Source organism: Triticum dicoccoides, chromosome 2A (assembly GCF_002162155.2).
Source record: "Triticum dicoccoides isolate Atlit2015 ecotype Zavitan chromosome 2A, WEW_v2.0, whole genome shotgun sequence".
NCBI lineage: Eukaryota > Viridiplantae > Streptophyta > Magnoliopsida > Poales > Poaceae > Triticum > Triticum dicoccoides.
The window spans coordinates 739,957,554-739,977,376 of record NC_041382.1 but is presented as its reverse complement, the minus strand read 5'-3'; the positions used below and the strand labels follow the sequence as shown (position 1 = coordinate 739,977,376).

The window sequence follows — 19,823 nt, the reverse complement described above, 5'->3', positions numbered from 1 at the left end:
TGGCATCCCATGTGTGGGGGTTTGTTTCTGAGGCTTTCCAGATAGATATTCCCAAGTCCTTTAGTGATGTCATTGCTATTGTGCAGATGCATAAGAGCAAGCCCATGTTGAATATGGTTTCTGCTGCCTGCTTGTCGAGTTTGTGGACACTGAGAAACGATTTTTTTCATGGAAGAACATTCCCTGCATGCTTGCAAATCTCAGCGGGTATCTGCATCAATGGGGCATTCTCTACAACAACACTCAGTCTGTGCTCCTTCGGTGTTGTCTGCTACTGCTGGACAGACGACTTGGAGAGCTACTTAGAATCACCTGGTGATGAGCAACACCAGAGATAGATGTGCTTCTGGAATCTGTAAGCTTAACTAGCTAATCTAGAGCCCTTACTTTTACTCTTGTTGTTCATTTTGTTCGTCGCTCTATAATATAAAGAGATGAAATGCTTACTGGTGGACATTCCTTTGGTTGCATAGCTCGTGGTTGCTCTGGCCTGATATAGATTGAATGTTGTATACTTGCTTTGCTTCATTCTATAAAAAAGGGAGCGGGAGGAAACCCCTTTTATTTAAAAAAATCATTTTCTCCTCATGTCGGGCTCTGTTTTCCTGTGTGGGACCACTTGAAGCAGAGCTGCATGCCTGTATAGAAGGCATCTCGGTGGAGATCCAATGGTAGCTCTTCAAATGCTGCCGGCTCCAGGATCTCTACTCTTGTCTTCTGCATCTGGAATAACTTCCGGGATCGCCTCAAGACGGCGCTGTCTTTCGTCTGGTGTGCTTAGAAGCATTTTTTTGTATAACTTGGGTCATGGATAGTAAGAATCGGTAAGGAAAAAAGAACCGCACACAGTTTCTTTCCTGTGCATTAAGTCATAGGCTGGCAATACGCGATAGTAAAATAATATGAAATAATATACAAAACTACAAATCACAAGCATGGCAAGTTACTGCTGCATGATCATTACAGATTTACAATCAATCTGGAAAGGATATTCCTGGAGCCACCCCTTCTCGCGCGCTCTTTCCAACTCCTTGTCCAATTTTCGAAGCTCCTTATCAAACCACTAAAGGAAGGCAACTTCACCAATTATTGCGTAGAAGCATATCGATATTGAGAAAGAAACGATATATTAGCAGTGAGCACTAGATTCAGTTTGATGAGAACCAAGATTTTTTCTTTCAAGCTCCATATGGTATCTATATGACAAACATAAGCAATTTAGCATGCAATGAAGGTAGCATTCTACTAAAAACATCTAAAAAGTTTCCTTTTGAAGAATGGTTGGGAAAATCTATAACCCCATGAGTACACCATTAAATCCAGCCAACTTAGGAAAAATGATATCCAATCTCCTAGCTAGAGGTCATTCCAGCGCCGAACCTAAAGCCTGATCTTAAAAAGTCATGTCCACCACTAAAAACATTGGTTGATTTTTCAGGGAAGAATATTGCATTCATAATCTTCTTAATACAATATCTGTTCATTACATTTTACCTTTTATCAGGATTAGGAGAAGGCCGAAACTGCCCAGGTGTCAAAAAATCAGTCCAGACCGACTCGGCCGAGCATGAACAAGTCTACCCTAAACTTATAATACTAGAAGACTTCAAATATCAAACTAAAGACAAAAGGAAAACAACTACTAATAAATATATATAAGTTCTAACACAGGCCAAGGTTGAAAGTATGGTACTCCTTTATGCAGTTAAGAGTTAATACTTAAAACAGTATATAAGAACATTTTGCAGAGTCATGCACTATCTCACTCAAAAAGATTTATAATCAGTTGGCCTCTTTCCATATTGCTTCAGATAACCAATTAGATATTTTTTTCCCATTTATATGTATTTTCATTCAATATTTACCACAACAAAGTTCCAAATTGAAACCATCAGAGTGCACTTACACAAATAACTATGTCTGCATGAATACTTGCCTCTTTTCCCTCTAACTCAGCCTGTCAAAAGCACAAACCTGAGCATTAAGAGAAGCACACAAATGCTTTAAGAGGCTTAAGTAAAACAAGAGACTATATGGCACTAAAAAGGGATAAAGAATAAGCCCTTCAAACATTTTCAACATATTTGAAACTAAAAGGGCAGCCAGGTGCATGTAGCTCCCGCTTGCGCATGGTCCGGAGAATGGTCCGACCACTTTGGGTCTTCTGTACGCAGCCTTTCCCTGCATTTCTGCTGCCTTTCACTGTAGTTCCAATATATTAGAAACTAAAAAGCAGAAAATTAACAAGCTGCCTTGTATGGCACGAAAATATTTGCTGTCTGATCTCATATGCACTTGCTACATTACCCCTCCAATCAAAGAGTGACACCTTGGGACATGTGGAGTCTAATTTTGGCCAAGAATGTAGTCGTGAATATTAAAATATTTAGATTGATTTCATTTCAGGAAAATTGTATGGGTAGATCTATCTCAAAAATGCTTTCATTACAATTTAATCCGGTTGTACAATTGTTACAACACAAGCTGGTAGCCCAAACTGCATTTGGAGACCTTACTGACACTCAATTTCTTTTATGACCAAAGGCTTGTTCGTACGTAATTTCAGTTGAAGAAATAGTATCCAACGGGACTACTGACAGTCAATTCCTTAAAAAATTCCCTTCCTTATGACTACATAATGTAAGTTTGTTGTTCCTCAAAATGTTTGTTACAGTCTCGGATGCATCAAATGGGAACAGAGAACAAAGAGAGAAAAATGCTTAGACCAATTTGACTACAGGCACATAGCACAGGGAGGACAAACATTGCATTTTAAAAGCAAAACTTACAACAGTAGGCCTTTTGAAGAGCTCTTTCTTGGCCGACAGAAGAAGATCATTGCACTCATCCTGTTATCAAGAATAAGAGAATTATTTGACCAGGCCAATTCTAAAAGAAGGCTGTATTTGGAGTAGGTGACCAGGCCAATACTAAAATAAAAGCTACTGGAGTGAACAAAACATACCTCCTCAAAGTCCTCTTCTGATAGCATCGAGATCTTGGCATCATCCCACATGCTGGAAGCACATAAAAGAACATCTGTACATGTATCCTTAATCTTGTATTCTTCTGAAGATTTCTTAATGCCTGTTATGGATGTTTTCACGGGTGAGAAAATTGAGGCCTTCCTTAGAATGGAAAGAAAAAACAGCAGAATGCACATATGTCGCATGTATTAAGACATCGAGATATGAATCTGTTTGGATAGTCAGCTCACTCTTCAATGCATAAGTGTTCTAGTATTTACCAACTGATTAAGTAAAAGGATGTTGAGGCATGATTTGCGCTTTCACTCTAAAACTACAAGTATGCTGGGCATGCTTGACAAAATAAGCTAAAACTACAGAAATCATCAGAAGACGAGTGGATTCAACTGGAGATTACCTGTAACTAGTCCAATCTGGTAATATTTCTTAGTCATCTGATAAGTATAACTCTTGAGTGTTAAACTCAGACGTGCAGGTTAGCAAACCGCACCAGGAGTCCTCGGTTATTTAGCTAGGAGATGTTTATCTTCTGTAACTATAACTCTATCTCTACCTAGCTTATTCTCCAAGTTGTAATCTCTCCCGTATCTCAACTGTATGCGATCTCCAGGACTCGCACCCCTGCCTAATATATACGCAGCGTCTCCTCTAGTCGAGGTAAGACGTTTTCCGCTATCGCACATGGTAGTCAGAGCTTTCCTTTTCCCATCTGAAGCTTCTGTGGAATCCATCTAAGCCTAGCCATGTCTTCCTCCTCCGCCTCCGGTGCCTCCTCCTCAAACCTCAATAGCCAGGTCACGGAGAAGCTATCCCGCACGAACTACGTGCTATGGCGAACACAGATCATCCCCCAATTGCGTGGCGCCGGCGTCTACGGCTACGTCGACGGCACCACACCGGAGCCGGCGAAGCTCCTCATCACCACCAAAGATGGCAAGGAGACTTCATCACCCAACCCTCTCCACCCTGTATGGGTCCGGGAGGACCAGCAGGTCCTTGGCTTCCTGCTGGCCAACCTCACAAAGGAGGTTCTGGTGACGGTGACCACGGTCACCACGGCGAGCGCGCTCTGGACGACGCTCGCTACCATGTTCTCGTCGCACTCGGCGAGCCGCATCAACAACATCCGCACCTCCCTCATCAACGCGCAGAAGGGTAATCTCTTGGTTGCCTCTTACTTTGCTGCTATGCGCGGATATGCAGATGAACTAGCCGCGGCGGGCAAGGCCATCCAGGATGACGAACTAGTCTCCTACATCATCCACGGGCTAGACGACGATTACCAGCCTCTGGTATCTGCTCTCGACGCTCGTGTCACCCCCGTCACACTCGATGAACTCTACGCCATGCTCTCCAACTTCGACCAGCGCGTGGCTCATTACCACGGGTCCGGCGGCGGCGGCTTCAAATCTTCAGCCAACATGGCGTCGCGTGGGCGGGGTGGCGGCTCCCGTTCACGTGGCCCTCCTCGCAACAAAGGGCGATCTGGTGGCGGCGGCGGCAGTGACCATGGCTCCTCTCCTCAGCGCGCAGGCGGCAGAGGCCGTGGCCGTCGCGGTCGTGGCAGCGGAAACAGGACGCGCCCCGACACTCCATGATGCCAAATCTGCGGGAAACCTGGACACACAACAAGGGATTGCTGGTACAGGTACGAAGAGGATGATGATGATTCCCAGGATGATGACAAGGTTGCTGCGGCGGCTGATGGGTCCTACGGCGTCGACACAAATTGGTACGTCGACAGCGGCGCTACAAACCACATCACGAACGAGCTTGAGAAGGTAACCATGAAGGAAAAATATCGCGGCAAAGATCAAATCCATACTGCCAGCGGAGAAGGTATGGGTATAAGTCACATTGGTCACTCTATATTTCGTACCCCTAGTCGTAAACTACACTTTAACAGCATCTTGCATGTCCCTAGTGCACACAAAAATCTTCTTTCCGTACATAGAATTGCCATTGATAATCATGTCTTTCTCGAATTTCATCCTTTTTTCTTTTTGATCAAGGATCAGGCAACGAAGAAAATCCTCTATCGAGGTAGATGTGTTCGAGGGCTCTATCCGTTGATTCCGGAGTTTAAAAGATTCAATAAGCAAGCTTGTGGTGCTATCAAGCTGTCGTCTACTCGATGGCATGATCGTTTAGGACATGCCTCTTTTTCTTTAGTTGAAAAGTTACTTAAGAAAAATAAGCTCCCGTTTGTTGGTGAGCGTCATGCTGAAACTATTTGTGATTCACGTCAACGAGCTAAAAGTCATCAATTGCCGTATCCCATTTCTACCAGTATTTCTACCAAACCATTGCAACTTATTTTTTCTGATGTTTGGGGTCCAGCCCCCACTTCCGTTGGTAGACATACGTATTACGTCAGCTTCATTGATGACTACAGTAAATTTTCTTGGATCTATCTTCTTAAGAGAAGATCAGATGTATTTCAAGTTTTCCAAAATTTTCAAGCGCTCGTTGAACGCAAGTTTGATAGCAAAATTATCGATGTCCAATCTGATTGGGGAGGGGAATACGAAAAGCTAAATTCCTTCTTCCAAAATCTTGGCATCTCACATCATGTGTCCTGCCCGCATGCTCACCAACAAAACAGGTCCGCTGAACGCAAGTACAGGCACATTGTCGAGGTTGGTCTTGCTCTTTTAGCAGGTGCCTCCATGCCTCTCAAGTTTTTGGATGAAGCTTTCCTCACGGCTGTTCACATTATCAACATGCTACCTAGTCGTGTCATTAACAATGAAACTCCGGTAGAAAGACTTCTTCACACTAAACCAGATTATAAGTCTCTCCGCGTCTTTGGGTGTGCATTTGGCCCAACCTACGTCCATATAACACTCGCAAACTCATGTTTCGCTCAAAACAGTGTGTCTTCCTAGGATATAGTGCCCAGCACAAGGGGGTCAAGTGCCTAGATGTCTCCACTGGCCGTGTCTATATTTCACGTGACGTGGTCTTTGATGAAACCGAATTTCCGTTCGCTGACCTCCATCCCAATGCTGGTGCACTCCTAAGGAAAGAAATCCTCCTTTTGCCTCCTCACCTCACTAGTTTTGATCAAGGGGGACCGAATATAGATGATTTATTGTTGACTAACCCATCTAATGAAGTGCATGAGGTTTGTGTTGATGAAACAGAAGAAATCCGTATGGAAACTGAAGAAAACGGAGCTCCAACAGTGCCATATCCCATGTGTTTCACCAGGGGAGACAACCCGCCCTCGGGATCCGCTCGGCTGCAGCGAACCGAATCAGCCTCGGGATCGCCTCCTGATTCTGCGTCAGGGGCAGGCGCCTCGGGATCGCCTCCTGCTGTCGCGGCTGGCTCAAGCGCGCGCGTGGCATCTTCCTCAGGCCCACGTGCCGGCCCCACGGGGGTCCCGCAGGCACAGGCGCACAACGCCCCGCACCAATCAGGCGGTACGAGGTACGCCAGCCAACTCGTCACGTACACGCGGCGCGATGGCGCGCGGTGCAGGGCTGGCGGTCCAACCGACACAGCAGCCCAGGCGGATGCGTCATCATTATGCAATGATGGGCTGCATGCACATGCAGATGTTTCAGCGGGATCTTCTGTGGCCGTTCCAGGAAATTCACTTCAACACACAGCCGCAAAAAATCAGTCAGAATCTCCCTCGGGATCTGGTGCGGTACAGGAGCAGTTCCCTGGATCTTCTGTGCCTGATCCGGCTGTGCCTCAACAGCGGCGTACACGGCAGCAACAAGGGGTAATACAACCTATTAATTATAAGCATATGACCAAGTATGGTATGGTTTGCTCCACAGGTGAACCAGGTGAGCCCAATACCCTTGAAGCAGCACTGTGTGATGAGAAGTGGAAGAAAGCCATGCATGAAGAATACATGGCATTGAAAAGAAACAAAACGTGGCATTTGGTTCCCCCACAACAAGGTAAAAATTTGATTGATTGCAAGTGGGTTTTCAGGATTAAGAGAAAGGCTGATGGAACCATTGATCGTTACAAGGCTAGACTAGTTGCAAAAGGGTTCAAGCAGCGATATGGCATAGACTATGAGGACACCTTCAGTCCGCTGGTAAAGGCAGCCACCATTCGTCTTGTCCTGTCTATTGCAGTCTCTAGAGGATGGAGTCTCAGACAACTCGATGTTCAGAATGCGTTCCTTCATGGCGTTCTAGAAGAGGAAGTGTATATGAAACAACCTCCTGGGTTTGAGAGTAAGAATGCTCCTTCTTATGTATGCAAACTTGATAAAGCATTATATGGTTTGAAGCAAGCTCCAAGAGCGTGGTATGCTCGTCTCTGTCACAAAATGCAAGCACTAGGTTTTGTTCCTTCCAAGTTTGACACATCATTGTTCATCTACAACAAGTCCAACACATGCATATTTGTCCTTATATATGTTGATGATATTATTGTGACTAGCTCATCTGATGAAGCAACCATAGGACTTCTTAAGGATTTGAGTGCAGACTTTGCTCTAAAGGATCTTGGTGACTTGCATTACTTTCTTGGGATTGAGGTGAAGAAACACAAGGATGGACTTCTCCTCTCACAAGAAAAATATGCAACTGATCTGGTTAAGAAAGCTGGACTGCAGGGATGTAAGCCCTCACTTACCCCATTATCTAGCTCAGAAAGATTATCTCTTGCAGAAGGTGAGGCTTTGAATCAAGAGGACAATACCAAATACAGAAGTCTGGTAGGAGCCCTTCAGTATCTCACACTCACCAGACCTGATATTTCCTTTGCTGTAAACAAAGTATGCCAGTTTCTTCATGCACCCACCAATGTTCATTTGACAGCTGCGAAACGTATTATTCGATATGTTAAGCATACTTTGAGCTTGGGACTGAACTTCAGCAAATCACCATTCACTCTTGTCAGTGCATTTTCTGACTCTGACTGGGCTGGCTGCCTCGATGACAGACGCTCCACTGGTGGTTTTGCAGTATTCTATGGACCAAATTTGATATCGTGGTGTGCACGTAAACAGGCTACTGTATCCAGGTCAAGCACAGAGGATGAGTATAAGGCATTAGCAAATGCTACAGCAGAGATAATATGGGTTCAGTCCATGCTGAAGGAACTTGGCATACAAAGTAAGAAGGCTCCTTGCTTGTGGTGTGACAACCTTGGTGCAACGTATCTCTCTACAAATCCAGTGTTCCATGCCAGGACAAAGCATATCGAGATAGATTTTCATTTTGTCAGAGAAAGAGTTGCTCAGAAGCAACTTGACATTCGCTTTGTGCATTCCAGAGATCAACTTGCAGATGGATTTACAAAGCTTTTGCCTATAAGAAGTTTTGAAGATTTCAAGTATAATCTCAACTTGATGAAGTTGTGATTAAGGGAGGGTGTTAAACTCAGAAGTGCAGGTTAGCAAACCGCACCAGGAGTCCTCGGTTATTTAGCTAGGAGATGTTTATCTTCTGTAACTATAACTCTATCTCTACCTAGCTTATTCTCCAAGTTGTAATCTCTCCCGTATCTCAACTGTATGCGATCTCCAGGACTCGCACCCCTGCCTAATATATATGCGGCGTCTCCTCTAGTCGAGGTAAAACGTTTTCCGCTATCGCACATTGAGATCATTCTTCACTGTGACCAAACAGCCAATAACCTTCTGTTCAAATGTGTCTAGCTCGGTCAGAAGTTTTACAACTAAGGTTCTTCTCAGATAAATCAGATTCAGGTTATTCGGATTGAGAGCGGCAAGACATTTCTTGTTTATTCCTGAAACACCCTTAGGAATTATTGGGTCTATTCCTGAAACACTCTTAGGAATTTTTGGCTCTAAATTATTCCAAGGCTTCTTTTTCACCGTGTAACCATTATCATCCACAGATCCATCGCTTTCATCCTCTGAAATCACATTTGCAGAAAGATGTGTTTCCAGCAGGCTATAGATCATGCTGTACTTAAATTTCCTTTTGTTAAATAAAGAATGCAGGTTCTGATCACACATGACAGATTTCTTCTTCTTATCATGTAGATTCTTCTTTCGAACATACTCCTTGACAACTTCGGTACCTTTGAAATGGTCAAGAGGCGTGCTTGTATCCTTACCAATACATGATAGGAATTCTGTTAGCTCTTTTGAACCCAACATATGTTTTCTTCTCCAGCTTCTTTCTCTTCAGAGTTGCTTGCACTTCATTTGGTTTGTCCATTGTGTCAAGAAGAGATGATGGCCCGGCACCATCATTTTCAACTAATGGCTTGTGATACTCATCCGAATCATTCCCTTCTCTACACTTTAGGCTTCTTTTATGACGAATATTTGCTGTCTGCAAGTCGAGCAGTGTAAAATGTTCCTGTCATTAAGTACTGTCCAGTAATCTTTAAACAATATTTTGTAGTTCTCCGGGGTACCTCCGAAAACAACCATTGCCTGGAGATGCACGTGAGCTCGTCAGGAAAAGACAACAGAAAAAAACATAATGGGTGGGTAAACTGGAATTTTATGCAAACCAGCCTGGCTGCTATCTACTCCCTCCGTTCCTAAATATTTGTCTTTCTAGATATTTCAACAAATGACTACACACGGAGCAAAATGAGTGAATCTATACTCTAAAATATGTCTACATACATCCGTATGTGATAGTCTGTTTGAAATGTCTAGAAAGACAAAGATATTTCAACAAATGACTACACACGAAGCAAAATGAGTGAATCTACACTCTAAAATATGTTTACATACATCCGTATGTGATAGTCTGTTTGAAATGTCTAGAAAGACAAATATTTAGGAACGGAGGGAGTATCTACTAAGAAATCCAACATAAGTGCAGGTGGAAAACCTTCAGGAAAACATACAGTGAATAGCTTTACGGTAAGCAACAGGAATCTTAATATTTTTGAGGTAGGGTGACAAAATTGACTGACGAATGGAATATCAATGCTAATTGAAACGTAGTCCCACTTTGAAATGGAAGCTCGTTACTGTAATCCAAAAATGAGCCTGGTGGCATGCATATTACCTCCTCATGATCATCTTTCTCAGTCGCCACTGCCATATTAAAACAGCTGCGGCAGAATCCCATGCTGAATTCCTTGCTCTGCTTCACCGGGACGAAATCAATTTTTCCAAAGCAGTCTCCACAACTAGAGGAACTTGGACAGCACAAGCATAAATAGAGTGCATCACTTCCGCATTTAGCACATTTGTGCCAATCTGAAAATAGTTAAAATTAGGTGCAAGAATCAAAATCATTATTTTAGACAGAAGTGAAAGAGCATTTGACAAATCCGTATGTGGTTCATAGTGGAATCTCTACAAAAGTGAATTGCTAAAGACCACCACATTTGTGCCTAGGGTACTCCAAAACCACCGTTTTGTCAAAAATCACAAAAAACCACCACTTCCGCGTCAAGTGAATAACAAATCGCACTGGTTCGGAGTTGGGTTGTGCCTAACAGCAAAACTTACGAGTGGGACCCACCTGCCAGGCTTGTAGGAAATACTTATGTGTGGCTTGCAACATTTTATCTATACTACATAGTTCCTGGAATATGTTTACCTCGATATGGAATTTACCAATGCACTTGAATATTGCTTGGAATAGATGAATGGAATATAGTTCATGGAAGTTAGTACGTATATGCTTGAAACAGTATTTATTAATGCTGGAATATTTATTATACTAATGTATATTTTGCCCGAGCACATCATATTATGGAATGCCAGGTTGTTCATGGGATTGGCTCCATGAATTGGTAAAGCCTGTGAATTTGAATTGTAATTCAAATTCAGCGTGCGACTCACACGTACGTGCTTATGGGACAGTTTGCAGATGAAACTCCTTGATGGTTACTAATGATCGTGATTGGTTAAGTTAACCTGGAGTCTTCGTTTAAACAGATTTTATTTGGACATTTATCTGCAGTTTATACAGTTTAAAATTAACTGGAATAGTACTATATAAAGGTCCCTAACGAGTGGGACCCACCTGCCAGGCTGACTTGGCAAAGAAAGCAAGCCACGTGTACATGTTGACTAGTCTTTCTCTCCCTCTCACTAGTCTCTTCTCACACATTATGTCGAGCACCTAGGGTGCTAGCATGACAACTGCAATGGAGCCTTGCTGGTGAGTGAGAGTGAGGTCGCCGGCGGCGCGCATGAGCACGGGTGCGACCAGGGCGCTCCTCCACGGCACACCGGCAGTCGCCGCGCGCGCCACCGAGCAACGGGTCGATATAGTCACGCGACAAACTCCGGCAGCCGCCGCACGCGCGCCACTGAGCAATGGGTCGATAAGCTAGCCAGCCGCCGGCGGTGCAGGAATTCACGCGCGAGCGCCCTGGCATGCGGAACTGCCAGGCGGCGGACGCGGCGGCCGAGCGACGGCAAGGTGGAGCGCCTCCACTGGCCGGCCACCGCGGCAGACGTCATGCGCAGGAACCCCGACCCCTTCGTCGCCCTCGTGGTCCTCCATCACGACTCTAGCGGCGCTGACTATAAGCTCGGGCTCGGCCAGGTGGCTCCACCATGGCGCACACGAGCACGGTCGGCCAGGGCGCTCCCACGGTGCGCGCTCCCATGGGCTCGGTCAGGGCGCGAGCACGGGTTCAGCCAGGGCGCTTCACCACGGCCAGCGCGCGAGCACGAACGCAGCAAGAACACAAGCACACAGCTCTGCTCGCAGTGCGCCGGAGATAGAAAGTCGACGCGGGGAGGCGTGAGGGAGGGCGGCGAGCGCAGATGGCCGCGATGCACCATATTCGGCCGGCGCCAAGAAGCGGGGAGGGGCGTGTTGGTTTTGATCTGACGGCTTAAACATGCCAGTTAGATCTATTAGTTTAACAAAAAAAAGAGAAAGATAACGTTAATGAAAAGGCCCCACGCACCAACGTACGTGAGATTTTTATCCCAACTAAGGCGCCCTGATTGGGGGCACCCAAACCAACTGATGGTTTAGGTCCCCTGTCGCCAGCGCTACATAAAAGGGAACGGGAGAGGGTTGGCAGCCTGCGCGATCACAATTCACGTACGGTTTCACTCCCCTCCTGATATTCTCTCACCCCATCCGATCAGGGGGAGCGCTGCAGCGACGGGAAGACCTACTCCAGCCGCCGCTCCCGTCCCCGGGCAGTGCCGGTGGCGTCCTGAGGGCATCAGGACGTTGGGGAGGACTTCTACCTCGACTACATCATCTCTGCATCAAGCCTGCACCAAGCAGGCGATCATGTCCACTGCCGTGACACGTAATGATCCCCTAAACCCTTCTCTGTTCATGTTTTAGGTGATCTAGATGCAATCTATTCCTGCTAATGGCATCCCAGAGATGCATAATTATTCCAACAATGGTATCAGTCGCCAATTCTGATTGCATTAGGTCCCTATATTATTGATCTGTAGATCAACATCAAGTTTAGATCAAGTCAAGATTAGGGTTTTTTTTATGATCAAGATTGAAAGTTTTAGCCCCTGGTTAGCCCTAAGATGCATGCTTCTGTCTTGATGCCCTCTGTAAATCATCATGTTTTAATTCTCATATGCTACGGATCAGTACTCCCACCTACGTTCATCAATTCTAATTAATCTAAGTTAAGATCTAATGCTCACCTTCATGTTAAGTTGATTAAAATTGATCATGTTTAAGTCCTGTTTCCGTATGCATTATTAACACACAAGGCAGAGGGATACACGCACGTCAACAGTAGGAACCCCTCATGTTTAAGAATCCTAGATCTTTTCCCCAATTCGTAAGAACCCTAATTCTGCAATTAGGACTATTTTTCCCCAAATCAAGCACTGATGAAAACGAATTGGAGAAGAAATGAGGAGAATCCTCACCTAATGCGCTGCGTAGCCGCCTCTTCCCTTCGGGGCCCGCATCGCGTCCACCGCGGTGCGAGGGCGAAGACGCCGCGATGCCGCCGTCCTCGGGACGACGCGCGGAACGCAGTTGAGCCGCCGCCGCCTCCGCCCGAATGGACGCGCCCTTGTCTTGGCCGACGCCGAGCAAGTCGCCGTTGCTCCTCATGCCGCGGTGGCCGGCGTCCCTCCTCCCTCCTTGATGTGCCATCTGCACGGACGCCGGGGCAACGTTCGATGGGGGAGCGTGCGGGATTCATCCTGCTGCACGCTCCTCCGGCGAGCGCAGCCGCCGCGCCGCCATGGCCGGCGCGCCTCGAGCCGCCGTAGTGCCGCCGCTCTCTTCGCGAGCTTGAGATGCGGGGGGGTCGGGGGAACTGAGCTAGGGTTCTGGATCGGGCGGCAGTTTTTGTTCCGATCGGGAGCGATACGGACCGTCCGATTCAATCGAATGGCTGTAAGCGACGCGCGGCTCCCAGCCGGGCCGTCGGGGGTTTAACGGGCCATATCCGGCCGCGGGCTTCAGCCCAGGTTGTTTCAGTCCAGCAAAAAAAAACGCTACTGGACTGAGCTGCATTTCGGACAGCCGTGGGGTTCTTGGGCCAAAATCAGTGTCGCCATTTTCTGTTTTTCCGGTGCGTTAAAGTTAATAGTTATTATGTTTTTGCACCGTTTAAAACAGAAAATGCATAAAAATATAATGAACACATTATTATTCTGGGTAAAATTGAACCAACGAGATATTTTATTCAGGATTTATTATGTGTTTTGCATGATGAACTTATTTAAGCATCAAATAATGATATTGTTTTTTTATGTTGATGCTTAAATTAATAATGACATGACCCTAATTTTATTTCGGACCAACGTTGTTTTATTATTATGAGTCATCACTTATGATATTTTAATTCCATGTTTTTTCTGCCCAACGGTGTTTTGACATGGAGTTGAAATTAAATACTTGGCATGTTTGTTTATTTACCAACGTAAATTTATAATCATGCAAGTTTACTTATGAACTTTTATGATGATTTCAGCTTCCGCTCCATTCCGGTCCGACACGATCGAACCACTTACGGGGAGTAACTTCCCTCGTTGGAAGTCCCAAGTCGAATTATGTTTGGGTTGTAATGAATTTGACTATGCCTTGAGGGAAGAAAAACCTGTGGCACCTGTGGCGGGTGTCACAGGGTATGCAGAACTCAAGAAGGAGTATGATGTTAAGATGGAAAAGTGGAATAAGTCCAACCATATTGCGCTTCTCATCATGAAAGCGACAATATCGCCGGACATTTCTGAAGCACTCCCTAAGAAAGATATTGCTAAAGATTTCCTCACTGAAATGGAGGAGCAATTTAAAGGCTCCGACAAAGTGTATGCTCATGAGCTTTTTGCTAAACTTCTTCAGAAATACACTATTGACGGAAATGTTAGGCAACACATATTGAGGGTGGTAAATGCTTTCACCAAGCTTAAGGCTTTGGAGTGTTCTTTAAGTGAAGCCCTTCTTGTCATAATTATTCTTGAGTCTCTTCCTGAAGAGTTTGAACAATTTAAGGTCAACTATAACTCTCTAAAGGAAAAATGGCCACTCTCTGAGATGACCGCAAGGATCGTCCAGGAGGAAGAAAGGATCATGAGGCAGAAGAAAGACCATGTCTTTCATGTTGGCTCTAACAAGAGAAAGCATGACGGACAAGGTTTCCCTAAGCCTCAGAAAAGGCAAGTCAAGAAAGAAGGCACTAAGCCATTCAACCCTAAGGCATTCAAGGGTAAAGAAGCCGGTGGTTCTTCTTCTGCTCCTAGCAGCTCCACTGCTGGAGAAAATGCTTGTAACTTCTGCAAAGAGGAGGGACACTATCAAAGGGACTCCCAGGCTTTCTAAAATGGATGAACAAAAGAGGTATTGATGAAATTACTTTTGTAGATGAATCTCTTTATGTCGATTTTTCTATAAAGTCATGGTGGATTGATTCAGGGGCAACCACTCACGTTGCCAACTCTATGCAGGGATTCGATACGATCCAAACTATAAGAGGAGGAACAAGAAAGCTTAAGGTTGCGAACGGAGTTGAGGCCGATGTTGAAGCTGTGGGATCTCTCACGTTGGAGCTACACACTGGCCACACTCTTAGATTGAATAATGTTCTTTATGTGCCTACCTTAAGTAGGAATTTGATTTCAGTTTCTTGTTTAGATGATGATATGTATGAGTGCCATTTTGGCAAGAAACAATTTGTTTTGATCAAATGTAATAAGAATGTAGGCATCGGTGTTAGACGAGGCCAACTATACATGTTATCTCTTAATAATGATTCAGTTATGCATGTGAGTGATGCAATTAATGTTGAGAAGAAATGGAAAGGAGTTAGTAATTCTTCGAAATTGTGGCATTGTCGTTTGGGCCACATTTCGAGGGGGAGAATGGAACGCTTAGTTAAAAATGAAATACTCCTCCCATTAGACTTCTCAGATGCAGACAAATGTGTCGACTGCATTAAAGGAAAATTCGCAAAAACAATTAAGACAGGAGCAGTAAGAGCCACAGAGGTTTTAGAATTAATTCACACCGACATATGTGGACCCCTTAATGTTAAGTCTGTAGATGGTTTTGATTCATTCATTACATTCACAGACGATTTTTCCCGCTATGGATATATTTATCCCATACGTGACCGATCAGAAGCTTTGGAGAAATTCAAAGTCTATAAAGCGGAGGTTGAAAATCAACTGAACGCAAAAATCAAAGTTGTACGGTCTGATCGCGGGGGAGAGTATTATGGTAGGCATGCTCCTTATGGGCAGATTCCTGGACCTTTTGCCAAGTTCTTATCTGAAAATGGAATCATTGCTCAGTACTCAATGCCTGGTGAACCACAACAAAATGGTGTGGCCGAGCGCCGCAACCGCACCCTTATGGATATGGTGCGAAGCATGCTTAGTCACTCGAGTTTACCAGTAAGCCTTTGGATAGAGGCATTAAAGACAGCTGCACACATACTAAATCTTGCTCCAACTAAGTCAGCACCTAACACACCTTACGAGATGTGGGCGGGAAAGAAACCGAGCTTGAATTACTTACGGGTGTGGGGTTGCCCTGCTGAAGCTAAAGTTTTCAATCCACAACTTAAGAAACTGGATCCAAAAACAGTTAGCTGTTTCTTCGTTGGATACCCTCATAGGGGAAAGGGATATCGTTTTTATTGTCCAAGACACACCACCAAGTTTGTGGAGACTAGACAAGCGGTATTTTTTGAGGATAATGAGGTCACAAATTTAAGGGAGATCAATCTTGAGGAAAAGCGGGTTTGTGTACCATCCCCGACTATCCAAGAGATTGTTTTTCCAATACGAAGAAATGTGACATCTGATGATCCTGAATCTCACGGTTTAGTCTCTCAGTCAAATGGTGATCCAGAAACTAATAATGAGAATCCAAACACAAATGAGGATCTCCGAGAAAATAATGAAAATGATGATGTTCCACCACCACCTCCGCCCATGGGTAGACCACGGCGTGAGAGGAAGAAAGCCATATCAGATGATTATATCACTTTTTTGATGGAGGACATGAATGATATGGGAAAGGTGGAGGATCCAACCTCATATAAGGAAGCCATTAAAAGCGAAAATTCGTCCAAATGGTTGGTTGCCATGGAAGAGTTGAAATCTATGGGCTCAAACGATGTATGGGACTTAGTAGAAGTTCCCGATGAAGCTAAGAAAGTAGGCTGCAAGTGGGTCTACAAAACCAAGTATGATTCCAAAGGGAATGTCGAACGGTTCAAGGCAAGGCTAGTGGCAAAAGGGTATACACAGAGAGAAGGCATTGATTATAAGCAAACCTTCTCCCCTGTGTCAACCAAGGATTCTTTCAGAATCATAATGGCATTAGTAGCTCATTACGACCTAGAACTACACCAAATGGATGTTAAAACGACATTTCTAAATGGTGACTTAAAAGAAGATGTTTACATGGCTCAGCCAGAAGGCTTTGTTGTGGAAGGAAAGGAACATTTAGCATGTCGTCTAAAGAAATCAATTTATGGCTTGAAGCAAGCTTCAAGAGAGTGGTACCTCAAGTTTGATAAAATTATCAAAACTTTTGGTTTCACCGAAAATGTTGTGGACAACTGCATATACGTTAAGTTTAAAGGCAGTAGGTTCACATTTTTAGTCCTATACGTTGATGACATATTATTGGCATGTAGCGATAAGGATATGCTACATGAGACCAAGAATTTTCTGTCATCCAGTTTTGATATGAAAGATCTTGGTGAAGCCTCGTATGTCCTCGGCATCGAGATTCATCGAGATAGGTCCAGAGGAACATTAGGACTATCTCAAAAGGCATACTTTGAGAGAGTATTGAAAAAATTCAATATGCATAAGTGCTCACCCTCACCTGCTCCTATAGTTAAGGGCGATAAGTTTGGGACATTTCAATGTCCGAGGAACCAATGCGAAACTGATCAGATGAAGTCGGTTCCTTATGCTTCAGCTGTTGGAAGCATCATGTATGCTCAAGTATGTACACGCCCAGACTTATGTTTTGTAACCGGGGTGCTTGGCAGATACCAATCCAATCCAGGACCGGACCACTGGAAGGCCGCAAAGAAAGTCTTGCGTTATATGCAAAGAACTAAGGATTTCATGCTTACATATAAAAGAACTGATAACCTAGAAATTGTTGGTTATTCAGACTCTGATTTTGCCGGGTGCGTGGATAGTATGAGATCCACGTCAGGTTATATATTCACACTCGCGGGAGGAGCTATATCATGGAAAAGCTCCAAACAAACGTTAACTGCTGGATCTACGATGCAGGCAGAATTTGTAGCATGTTATGAGGCCACCGGGCAGGCTGTATGGCTAAAGAATTTTATACCCGGACTTAAAGTGGTTGACAGCATATCTAAACCAATTTTATTGTACTGCGATAATGAACCAGCAGTTTTCTATACGAGTAACAACAGGTCAAGTAATGCTGCCAGACACATTGACATAAAGTATCGTGTTGTGAAAGATAGAATCCAGGATCAAACAGTTGATGTTAAACATATAAGAACGAAGCATATGCTTGCGGATCCGCTAACAAAAGGCTTACCACCCAGTATTTTTTGTGAGCATGTTGCCGGCATGGGACTACTGGAGGCCTGATGATTCTGGAATAAGAGGACCATTAAAATAAACCACTCCCCAATTAGCAAAATGTTTTCCATTTCGAAATAGGCGGGTGTACTATAAGTGTTGAGGTTCTGTGGCGTTTCAAGCTGTTGTAACACCTCACTTTGGTACATCATTCCTATGTAGAATGGGCGAATGAAGTTAAGCCTAACGATCAAGGGGGAGAATGTTGGTTTTGATCTGACGGCTTAAACAGGCCAGTTAGATCTATTAGTTTAACAAAAAAAAAAGAAAGATAACGTTAATGAAAAGGCCCCACGCACCAACGTACGTGAGGTTTTTATCCCAACTAAGGCGCCCTGATCGGGGGCACCCAAACCAACTGATGGTTTAGGTCCCCTGTCGCCAGCGCTACATAAAAGGGAACGGGAGAGGGTTGGCAGCCTGCGCGATCACAATTCACGTACGGTTTCACTCCCCTCCCGATATTCTCTCACCCCATCCGATCAGGGGGAGCGCTGCAGCGACGGGAAGACCTACTCCAGCCGCCGCTCCCGTCCCCGGGCAGTGCCGGTGGCGTCCTGAGGGCATCAGGACGTTGGGGAGGACTTCTACCTCGACTACATCACCTCTGCATCAAGCCTGCACCAAGCAGGCGATCATGTCCACTGCCGTGACACGTAATGATCCCCTAAACCCTTCTCTGTTCATGTTTTAGGTGATCTAGATGCAATCTGTTCCTGCTAATGGCATTCCAGAGATGCATAATTATTCCAACAGGGCGATGCCAGGCGGCGGGGAGGGGTGGTGCCAGGCGGCGTGAGCTCGCGTGCCCCTGCCCGTTCCCGTGCGTCTTGCCAGGATTCAGGCGGGATCCGGCTAGGGGCGGCGCTGTACAGAGGGAGCGGCGACGCTGTACAGAGGAAGGGGCGGCGCTGCGGCGCTGTGAGGGAGGGGCGGCGCTGCGGCGAGCAGAAGACGAAAGAGGAGGTTCTTGTATCTGTAAGGGGCTTGTCACCTTGGTGAGAGAGGAGGCGAAGGGGAGATCTGGTCAGGGGAAGGCGGAGGACGACGACCCCGGTCCGTCGCCGCCAGAGGTACGGAGCGCTGGACGGAGGAGGGCGGAGCGCTGGATCTTGGTCCCCGTCGCCTCTCGTTCGCGAGCGGCCTCTCGAGGCGTGGAAGCCGCTCCCGGGGATGGCGGAGATGGCGATGCCTTCGGGGCCCGCCACGAGGCCGAGCGCCGCAAACTTACCGTGCACCGGCAGCTCCTCCCTCGGCCTGAGAGGCAGAGACGAAGACGAAACTCAGTTGGAAGTTGGAACCGCTCCCCGGTGAAATCGGCGGAAATCCGCCACTCACGATTCGCGTGAGCTCCAGCACATTAAATAAACGAGCCACACTGTATCTTCTTCGTCCCGTACCTCTGCAGTAGTACTACACCTCGCACCTGCAACAATGGCCTTTCTTGTGCTGCTCATCGTCGCGAGCTTCGCTGCCAGCGCGACGGCGGCCCTGGAGGCGGAGCCGGCGTGCTCGCCCTCCCTCTGCGGCGCCGTCGAGGTCCGGTACCCGTTTTGGCTGGACGGCGGCGGCGGCGGCAACGTTTGCGGGTACCCAAGCCTCAGGCTCGAGTGCCGCGGCGGCACGCCCGTGCTCCGGCTGCCCTCAGGCGACTACAGGGTACACCGAATCAGCTACGGCGACAACGGCGACGACGGCACATTCACTCTGCACGATTCCATCGTCCACAACAGCAGATGCCCGCTCGTCGTCGGAAGGAATCTGACTTTGCCCGAGGGCTCGCCGCCGCCGTTCTCCCTCACCGGCAACGACATGAACGTGACATTCTACCTCAGATGCCCCTTCAACGCATCTCTTTCGCACATGGTGGCTTG

General features: G+C 45.9%; 1 pseudogene; it reads right to left on the bottom strand.

The window, feature by feature from the left end:
• Window positions 1-679: 679 nt before the first annotated feature.
• Window positions 680-11,373, bottom strand: LOC119358266 (annotated as a pseudogene).
• Between the last annotated feature and the right edge of the window lie 8,450 nt (window positions 11,374-19,823).